Consider the following 10,762-nt stretch of genomic DNA (forward strand, 5'->3'; position numbering starts at 1 on the left):
GCATTCTGCCACTTCACCGCACCACTTCATCATCATCATCATCAATTGTATTTAATGAGCAGAGTGTGCAAAGCATTGTACTAAGCACTTGGGAGAGTACAACAGAATTGATAGCCACGTTCTCTGCTCGCAACAGACATTAATTAAAATGATTTATAATATATAATTTATAGATCATAATAATAACCTTAGGGTTATCCTTGACTCCTCCCTCTCATTCAACCCGCGTATTCAATCCGTCACCAAATCCTGTCAGTCCCACCTTCACAACATCGCTCAAATTTGCCCTTTCCTCTCCATCCAAACTACTACCATATTAATCCACTCATCCTATCCCGCCTAGATTACTGCATAAGCGTCCTTGCTGACCTCCCAACCTCCCGCCTCTCCCCACTACAGTCCATATTTCACTTCACTGCCCGGATCGTCTTTCTACAGAAATGTTCAGGACATGTCACAGCCCTCCTCAAAAATCTCCAGTGGTTGCCTAGCCACCTCGGTATCCAACAAAAATTCCTCACCATTGGCTTTAAAGCACTCCATCACCTTACCCCCTTCTAGTTCACTTTACTTTTCTCCTACAACCCAGCCCACACACTTCGCTCCTCTGGTGCTAACCTTCTCGCTGTGCCTCCATCGCACTCGTCTTCCCACCAACCCCTGGCCCACCTCCTACGTCTGGCCTGGGACACCCTCCTTCCTCAAATCTTCCAGACAATTACTCTCCCCCACTTCAAAGCCCTACTGAAGACACAAGAGGCCTTCCCTAAGCCCCACTTTTCCTCGCCTCCCACTCCCTTCTGCATTGCCCTGACTTGCTCCCTTTGCTCTTCCCCCCCTCCCTGCCCCACAGCACTTATGTGTATATCTGTAATTTGATTTATTTATATTGATGTTGGTTTATTTGTACTGATGTCTGCCTCCCTTCCCTAGACTGTGAGCTTGTCATGGGCAGGGATTGTCACTCTTTATTGCTGTATTGTACTTTCCCAAGAGCTTAGTACAGTGCCTTGCACACAGTAAATGCTTAATACGATTGAATGAATGAATGAATATAATTTATAGATATGTACATAAGTGCTGTGGGGTTGAGCATGGGGCAAATAGAGTGCTTTACAAATGGGGAAACTGGGGCGTGGGACACTTACTCATCCACATATCCATCTTTCCATTCTCTTCTTCCTCCTATCTGTAACTTATTTTAGTTTGTCACCCTGATAGACCGTAGACCAAAAGCTCCTTGTGGGCAGGGAATGTGTCCACCAACAATGTTATATTGTACTCTCCCAAGCACTTAGTATAATTCTCTTCACACAGTAAGTGCTCAATAAATATGATTGAGTGTAAAATCTCTGTGGGCAGGGTTTAAGTCTTCTACCTCTACTGTACAATCTCAATTCCTTTTATAATGCTGTGCACAGTGTAAGCTCTCTGAGGGCAGGGCTTATGTTTACCAACTCTATCGTACTCTCTCCATGGCTTAGTACAAGTTTCCGCATACCATAACCACTCAATAAATACTACTAAGCACTCCGTCAGTATTATGGATGGATTGATAGACTCCTTCACCTGCACTGAATCAAGACTGTCCCTGGCCTGAATGATCCAAGGTCAAAGAGGCAATGGAGAAGCTACCAACCCCCAGGACTGACTTCAGAAAGTGAAGAAGGTAAGCGGTTGCCTCAGGAAAGCAAACTGCAGCCCACTCTCCCAAGATGGCAGTCACTTGCTACTCTCAAGATGGCACCTGCATTGGTGCTCCTTAGCAAGATGGCTGCTGCTGGGCATGTACCAAGTCACCACTGCCCCTCTACTCCCTCTGAATGTGTGTGGCAGACATCTTGAGTTGTATTCTTACAAGTTCCTCTGCTTCCTCACCTTTAAAAAATCAAGTAGTCTTTCAAAGGTTTAAGGCTGAGGAGCATGCCTTCCACTGTTCCTTGGGTCCCCGGGGAAGCTGGAGGTTGCTTGATTTGGAAGGCATGTGAAGTCTCCTTCTCTGGGGCCAGACTGGCTCCCTGTCCTGCAGAGGGAGGCAGATAAGGTATTTGGACTTAGGGAGCAGGGCTTAGAAAAGATGAGATTGGATCATTGGACAGCAGCGGAGGGACATGCCTTACCCAACTCACACTGAGGCCTGGGAGAGAGGGGGTGAGGGGTAACTCTCTGAGCTTGGGGGGAGGGGTGCGGGTTACAGTCACCTGAACTCAACTGCCCCATCTGAGGGTGCTCAGAGCCTGACCAATCTGCGCTCCCTGCTGTCACCAAGACAGAAGCAGCGGAGGGGAGGTGAGTGGAAAGTATGCCGGTCGGAGCCTTGCAGTTCCACCCTAGGTGTCCTTCTTGCCAAATCCAATCCATTCTAATCCTCCTTGACCTCTCAGCTGCCTTTGACATTATAGACCACCCCCTTCTCCTGGAAACATTATACAACCTCCGCTTCACTGACACTATCATCTCCTGGTTCTCTTCCTATCTCTTTGGCTGCTCATTCTCAGTCTCCTTCGCGGGCTCCTTCTCTGCCTTCCATCCCCTCACTGTGGGGGTCCTCAAGGTTCAGTTCTGGATCCCCTTCTGTTCTCCATCTACACCCCTTGGTAAACTCATTCGATCCTCTCTGCGGATGATATCCAAATCTACATCTCCAGCCCTGATCTCTCACCCCGCTCCAGTCTCGCATCTCCTCCTGCCTTCAAGACATCTCTACTTGGATGTCCTCCCATCACCTCAAGCTTAACATGTCCAAAGTGAACTCCTTATCTTCTCACCCAAACCCTGCTCTCCCCCTCACTTTCCCATCCCTGTAGACGACACTGCCATCCTTCCTGTCTCACAAGCCTATAACCTTGGCGTTATCCTTGACTCCACTCATTCAACCCACATATTCAATCCATCAGTAAATCCTGTCAGTTCCACCTTCACAACATTGCTAAAATTTGCCCTTTCCTCTCCAACCAAACTACTACCAAGTAAATACAATCTATCGCCTTGATTATCCTATCAGCCTCCTTGCTGACCTCCCAACTCCTATCTCTCCTCACAGCAGCCGTTACTTCACTCTGCTGCCCAGATCATTTTTCTATAAAAATGTTCAGGACATATTTCCCCACTCCTCAAGAAACTCCAGTGGTTGCCCATCTACCTCCGCATCCAACAAGAACTCCTCGCCATTGGCTTTAAAGCTCTCATTAATCTTGCCCTCTCCTACTTCACCTCGCTACTCTCCTACCACAACCCGGCCCACACACTTCGCTCCTCTAATACCAAAGTTCTCACTGTACCTCGATCTGTACCACTGACCCCCCAGCCACATCCCGCCTCTGGCTTGGAACGCCCTCCCTCCTCAAATCCGACAGACAATTACTCTCTCCGCCTTCAAAGCTTTATTGACGGCACATCTCCAAGAGACCTCCCCTAAGCCCTCCTTTCCTCTTCTTCCACTCCCTTCTGCGTTGCCCTGACTTGCTCCCTTTATTCATCCCCCTTCACAGCGCCACAGCACTTATGTACATATCTGTAGTTTTTAGTAACACCTGTCTCCTCCTCTAGACTATAAGCTTGTGGTGGGCAGGGAATGTGTCTGTTTATGGGACTAGTGCTGTCAAACTCCCTGCTTTGCCATGCTGTAAAAGAGTGATTTTGATGACATCACATGGTGCGCTGTGTGGCAAAACTGCATGGTTTGATGATGTCGCATTTCACCATGTGACATCATCTTGAGATGCCTGGTTTGGGTCACGGCGTCCCATCATCTTTCACATTAGGGGCGGAAGCTTGAACTGTCACATCAGAGCACAGGGCCAGCTGAAGACATTCCCGCAGATCCCTCCACTGCTCCTTCCACTCCGGTTCCAGCAGGCGCATCCCGCCTCCCCTACCCCCCACCCCCCTCCGGCAGCTACCATCCCAAAGTCTTTTCTGAAAGAGGCTCTCCTAAAGGTAGATGGGCAGGGGTGCCCCATGAATCAGGCCTACTCCCCCATGGGGTCCAGCAAATGAGGTTGGGGAGAGATTTCAATCCTAGTTTGTTTTTAATGATACTTGTTATACTTAAGTGCTTATTATATGCTATGAATTGTACTAAGCATTGGGCTAGGTACAAGATAATTGGGTTCGAAACAGTCCATGTCCCACAGTGGGTTCACAGTCAATCCCCATTTTACAGAGGAGGTAACTGAGGCACAGAGAAATTATGTGACTTGCCCAAGGTCACACAGAGGGATTAGAACCCAGGTCCTCTTAGTCCCAGGCCCATGCTATTTCCACTAGGCCACACTGCTTCTCCTAGTGGCTTATCTTCATCTCTGAATGCCGTGGAATCGTTTCCGACCCATAGCAACTCCATGGACACACCCTCTTCAGAACGTCCCACCTTCCATCATAAAGTCGTTCTGGTATGTGTATCCATGACGGTGGATAGAGCACGGGACTGGGAGTTATAACATCATGGGTTCTAATCCCAGCTCTGCCACTTGTCTGCTGTGTGACCTTGGGCAAGTCACTTCACTTCTCTGTGCCTGTTTTATCTCCTCTGTAAAATGGGGGTTGAGAATGTGAGCTCCTGTATGGGGCAGGGACTATGTCCAACCTGATTAGCTTGTATCCACCCCAGCGCTTAGTACAGTGCTTGGCCCATAGTAAGAACTTAACAAATACCACAATTATTTATTATCCACAGAGTTTTCTTGGTAAAGATACAGAATTGGCTTACCACTGCCTTCTTCCATGGAGTAAAAACTTGAGTCTCTGCCGTTGTCTTTAATCAACTTTTTGATCACTTGATCATCCCCTTTTGAGAGAATTGAAGTGACTTACCCAAAGTCACACAGCAGACAAGTGACAAATGTCCTTAATTCCTGGCAGTACAAGTTCCCCAACGGAGAGAGAACATATGCCTTTAAAGAAGAGTTTTGCGGTCTTGCAGGACTCTCAATCTCACAGCATTGATGTACATATCTTTAAATTAAATATTATGAATAATTTATTTATATTAATGTCTTTCTCCCCCACTAGACTGCAAGCTCACTGTGAGCAGGAAACGTGTCTTTTCCCTCTGCTCCCTCTGCTGCCTCTCTGCCCCCGCTTCACCTTCCCTCAGCTAAGATGCCCTTTCCCCCCACTTTCCCTCTGCTCCTCCCCCTCTCCCTTCCCCTCCCCTCAGCACTGTCCTCGTCAACTCATTTGTATATATTTTTATTACCCTATTTATTTTGTTAATGAGATGTACATCCCCTTGATTCTATTTATTGCTATTGTTTTTGTCTGTCTCCCCCGATTAGACTGTAAGCCCGTCAATGGGCAGGGATCGTCTCTATCTGTTGTCGAATTGTACATTCCAAGCGCTTAGTACAGTGCTCTGCACATAGTAAGCGCTCAATAAATACTATTGAATGACTGAATGACTCTTTCCCATGCCACTGCTGCTCAGGACTGGTGAGTCAACTTTGACGCTTCAGCCTAGACATTTCCATTATGGGTAACCCTATATGGCATTAGCTCTAAGCTTCATCAACATACACAAACTCTCCTGCCATGATAAAGTGTCGATTAAAAGTGGCTAATCCAGTTCCTCAAACAATAGAGTGGTCTCCTGGTGCCCATTAGCACTGAAATCACCACCTCTGTATACGTTCTCAGACCTGAAGTCTGAAGCCCAAGGCTCATCCATCTCACTGAGTCAGCGGGGTTCACAGCATCGATTAGACTGTAAGCCCGTCAAATGGCAGGGACTGTCTCTATCTGTTGCCGACTTGTTCATCCCAAGCGCTTAGTACAGTGCTCTGCACATAGTAAGCGCTCAATAAATACTATTGAATGAATGCCAAAACGCAGGCACCACCTTTATTCATAACGCAGGGACTTGGCTACAGAATAGGATCAATATAGAAATTAGGTAGCAATTAGGATGTTACAGTGGTTAACGACAGCCCAGTAACTGGATGATCAGAACACAGGATGTCCTGCACCTGGACATTTCTAAATCACACCCTGTTTCGGTTTTACAGCACCGAGCCTGACTTTTTGGCATCAGCTCTATTTACTGCCTAGAGTGCGTCACTAAAGCCAGGTGGGAGTACGAACTTTGTTTCTGGTGACTCGGTTTGCTGTCCAGGTGTCTAAACAGCATATAAAAGCAGTTTGGCATAGTGGATAGAGCATGGGCCTGGGAGTCAGGCCATAGGTTCTAATCCCAGCTCTGCCACATGTCTGCTGTGTGACCTTGGCCAAGTCACTTCACTTCTCTGTGCTTCAGTTACCCCATTTGTAAAATGGGGATGTAGACTGTTGAGCCCCATAGGGGACAGGGACTGTGTCCAACCCAATTTGCTGGTATCCACCCCAGCGCTTAGTACAGTACCTGGCACATAGTAAGTGCTTAACAAATACCATCATTCCTTTAAAACTCTTCCCTCCCTGTTCCACAGACTCTCTCACCCTGCTCTCTTATTCCTCTAAAAGCTTCTTTCCCCTTTCCCCCCAATATTTTCTCATTTTCCAGCAACAGTGCACAATTGGGCCTCCTTGCCCCATTCACCCTCCTCATCCACTCTTCTTTCCTCTCCTGCCCAGAACCTCAGTGGTACGTGGCCACCATCACTGGTCTCTAGCCACCCCTATTTATAGCCCTTGGAACTACCACTGCCATGGGAAACAGCCTGGGCCAGGGAGGGGCCAGGGAAGAGGCATAGCATGGCCTAATGGATAGAGCACGGGCCTGGGAGTCAGGAAGAGGACCTGGGTTCTAATCCCTGTTCCACTTGTCTCCTCTGTGACCTTGGGCAAATCACTTAACTTCTTGGTGCCTCATTTCCCTCATCTGTGAAGTGGGGATAAAGACTGTGAGCCCCACGTGGGACACGGACTGAGTCCAGCCTGATTGGCTTGTATCTATCCCAGTACTTAATGCAATGCCTGGCACATAGTAAGCGCTTAAATACCATTAAAAAAAAAAGAGGGAGGTGTTGGTGACCCCCCTCCTAGGCCTCCTCCCCTACCTGGACTGTCTGGTCCCCACGGCTTCAAGCTGGGCCGAGGGGCAGGGGAAATCGGGGAGAAGAACAATCACTCAATTGATGGCATTTACTGAGCACTTACTGTGTGCAGAGGACAGTACAATATAACATACACATTCCCTACCTACCACAGACTTACCCCCGCCGGGAGCCAGGCCAGCCCCTGGAGTTGTGGTGGGGCTGCAGCCAGGGGTTGTATCAGGTGGGTACAATCGTCTCTAAGAGAAAAGTTCCAAAAGCAGAGGTGGGGGAACGGGGCAGTACACAGGACTTACACTGAAATGGGGAATAGATTTTTCCGCAATCGCCACTGATGGCAGAGACCCAGCTGGCAATTCCCCTCCCTTGGCCTCTGTGCCCTCCCCCCGGCCCCTCCCCAACTAAAGTGGGACCCCACCAGTGACACACAACCTCAATTTTACCCGTTATAAAAGTGGAGGCATGGTATTGGCAAAAATCCACCATAAACGACGTAGAATATTTGTTTTTAGCAACCCAGGGATTTGCTCAGAGATGATACAGGACAATATCATTCAATGTGCTTGCAATAAGTGCATCAAATGGCAGAGCGGCGAATTTCTCTTACCATTATGCTCTGCCATCACCCCTATTTGTAGTTTATTTTAATGGCCATCTCCTCCTCTATAAGCTCCTTGTAGGCAGGAAACGTGTTTACCAACTCTGTAACAGCCCATCGGTACCTGAGTGGGGGATGTCAGCCACATCCTGGGTCCAAGTGGGGAGAAATGTGCCCTGCCCTGGAGTTCTCACTTCATTGAGCACTGGGGAGAATGCAATAGAAGTACCTTCTAACCTTTCTCTTCCTTCTCCCCCACTTTTCCCCTGTTCCCTTCATTGCTAGACTTAATTCCTGGCATAACAGCCCCTCCTTAATTTTGGGTTGCAAAAATTATAGCAATTATGCAAGTGGATACAGTACTTTATTAGCCATAGGCATACAAGTGCCATCCCGGCTGAACTGCAGTTCTGTGATGACAAAAAACCTGCTAGATGTCCATCTGTGTGTAGGCTGGCTCTCCTTTCCACCCAGAGAGGATGCTCTGGTTTCATCGTGAATTACTGGTCATGCGCATTAATGCATGCTAATGCACCCTGCTCAAGAAGAAGTAATTTTTTGGCAGGTTTAGGCCACACACTATCAGTGTGACTGAAAGCATGACTTTTTCATATTGGTCAGCCTTTAAAAGTTTAGCATTTCCTGTTTTGGAGAGTGATGGCCATAGTGCACAATCAGCAGCAAATATTAGCCCAAAGGTGAGTCAGCCAATTCTGCCTCTGCCCAGGGTCCAGGGGTGATTCTGCATGTCCCATGCCTTTGGACGCTTCACTCAACAGGCAGCAAAGACTATGGTGGAAAGTTCCAGTCCAACACCACAGCCTTTTGTCAATGGAAAGGGGGTTCAAAAAGCAGCCTTGATCCAGAACTCTGTCCATCCATCATTCCATCGTGGAGCAGTGATAACAGCCAAACCTGTGAAGAACAGCCCAACAGACCCTAGCGATTTATGGAGTCAAAAGTTGGTGCTTTTCTCTTACATCCGTGTACACCGGGACCAATCTAGATGTCATACTTTAGTTTTCTACTTTCCCATACCCCCATTCTTCAAGGAATTTAACTAAAAATGATCCTGTCTCTTGATCCATGCTAACAAGAGTATTGTACTTTTGGTTCCAGGAGGCATCTTATTGGTAGAAATAAGCTACTCAGTCATTAATTCATCTGTTAGACCACTTGAGTTAATATGCCCTCGATTTCTAATCCTTGAAGTGTTGAGATCCAAAGGCTCAAGTGAAACTGGAGAGTATTTTTGAATTGCAGCATCCACGTTAAAACGATAAGCAAAGATCTAGGTTTGAATTAATATATTTTGCAATGAAGGTGTCATATATCTTGACTTAATTTGGTGGAGGGAAGCAGTGTGGGCTAGTGGAAAGAGCATGGGCCTGGGAGTCAGAGGACCTGGGTTCTGGCTCTGCCACTTGCCTGCTTTGTGACCTGGGGTAAGTCACTTCACCTCTCTATACTTCATTTACCTCCATCTGTAAAATAATAATGTTGGTATTTGTTAAGCGCTTACTATGTGCAGAGCACTGTTCTAAGCGCTGGGGTAGATACAGGGTAATCAGGTTGTCCAACGTGAGGCTCACAGTGAATCCCCATTTTTACAGATGAAGTAACTGAGGCACAGAGAAGTGACTTGCCCACAGTCACACAGCTAAATGGCAGAGCCGGGAGTCGAACTCATGACCTCTGACTCCAAAGCCCAGGCTCTTTCCACTGAGCTATTCAGTGTCTGTATTCCCTCTTACTTAGCCTGAGCCGCATGTCGAACACAGTCTGTGTCTCTGTATGACCTTTTTTTATGGTATTTAGGTGCTTAAGTGTTAAGGCACTGTATTAAGCGCTGAGGTAGATACAAGCTAATCAGGTTGGACACAGTCCCTGTCCCACCTGGGGCTCACAGTCTAAATAGGAGAACAGGAGAACTGAGGCAAAGAGAAGTTAAGTGACTTGCCCAAGGTCACACAACAAGCATTTGGCAGAGCCAGGATTAGAACCCAGGTCATCCGATTCCCAGGCGCTGCTTCTCGTCTTGCATCTGATTTCATTATCTACCCCAGTGCTTAGTATAGTGGTTGGCACAAAGTAAGCACTTAACAAAGACCACAATTTTTATTATCAGATGAAGCCTGTGCTCTTTTCACACTGCTCCTCAAAGCCTCAGGAGTCAGAAGGGCAAGTCTTATTTCTCTATTCAAAGAGCAGTTTCTAATTTTCTTTGGACTATGCACATTGAGCAGGCGTACAATAATAGTATGCTGTAAATGATGAGTACTATCATTACATAATAATGAATATGTTAATGCATCTCTGGCTTCATAAAAGAAAGCACTGTGATAGGAGAGAGATCTCAGACACATGTCAAAGACTTCCAGGATACATTTTTCATTAAGGCAAGCGAAAAGGAAAACCCAGGTTTTACTCCTGAGTCCTGAGTTCTTCCTGGGCAAACATATCTTCAAGGACAGTTCTTTCACAGTCCAAAAGTTGGAACATGAGAAAAAAACATTTTCTGACTCCTAGTTTATCTGAACCTCTAGTGAACCAAATCAATATTGAACGTCCAATTTTCTTAATACTTGGAAATTCCAATTACTTTTAATTTCCCAGACCCCACTCCCATCAAGAGTCAAATTAAATTTTAGTCTCCACTCACTCCTCCAAAAATCAAGATGCCCTTCCTTAAATGTCTCAAAACATCCATGAAGAATTCTTGGAATGTGGAGGCGCTCTCATCATTTCCCTCTCTTAGGATCGCAACTGGAGAGTTTCCAGTACTCTACCAGTCTCGGCTTTGGGAGGGAGAGTCAAGCAGAGACATACCCATTCCATTCCTAGCTTGGGCAGTGGCTAGCGAGAGTGGAAGTCCATCGGCTACAAGTCAAAACTCACATGTGCTGGGCAGCAGCAGCATGGGAGAGAGTTGAGAGCGGAGACTCAAGTTTACTGCACGGAAGTAGGCAGTGGTCAACCATTTCCGTATTTTGACCAAGAAAAGTCTACGAGTACACTACCAGAACGACTGCAGGTGGAGGTGGGGCGTTCTGGGAGAGAGGAATCCAAGGAGTCGCTACAGGTCAGAGAGGACTCGACAGCATAAGACGAGACTTACTTCTCATTTCTTCTCAATGTTTTTCTTTGTGCTCACTTCGTTACAACCATGGCC

The 10,762-nt window shown here is 47.0% G+C and overlaps 1 non-coding gene across 1 annotated transcript; it reads left to right on the plus strand.

The window, feature by feature from the left end:
* Positions 1 to 10,338: 10,338 nt before the first annotated feature.
* Positions 10,339 to 10,478, plus strand: LOC114807688. Its single transcript, XR_003755763.1, has one exon. It is a non-coding gene; the product is annotated as a small nucleolar RNA SNORA7 (small nucleolar RNA).
* The last annotated feature ends 284 nt before the right edge of the window (positions 10,479 to 10,762 follow it).

This window comes from Ornithorhynchus anatinus, chromosome X3 (genome assembly GCF_004115215.2).
Source record: "Ornithorhynchus anatinus isolate Pmale09 chromosome X3, mOrnAna1.pri.v4, whole genome shotgun sequence".
NCBI lineage: Eukaryota > Metazoa > Chordata > Mammalia > Monotremata > Ornithorhynchidae > Ornithorhynchus > Ornithorhynchus anatinus.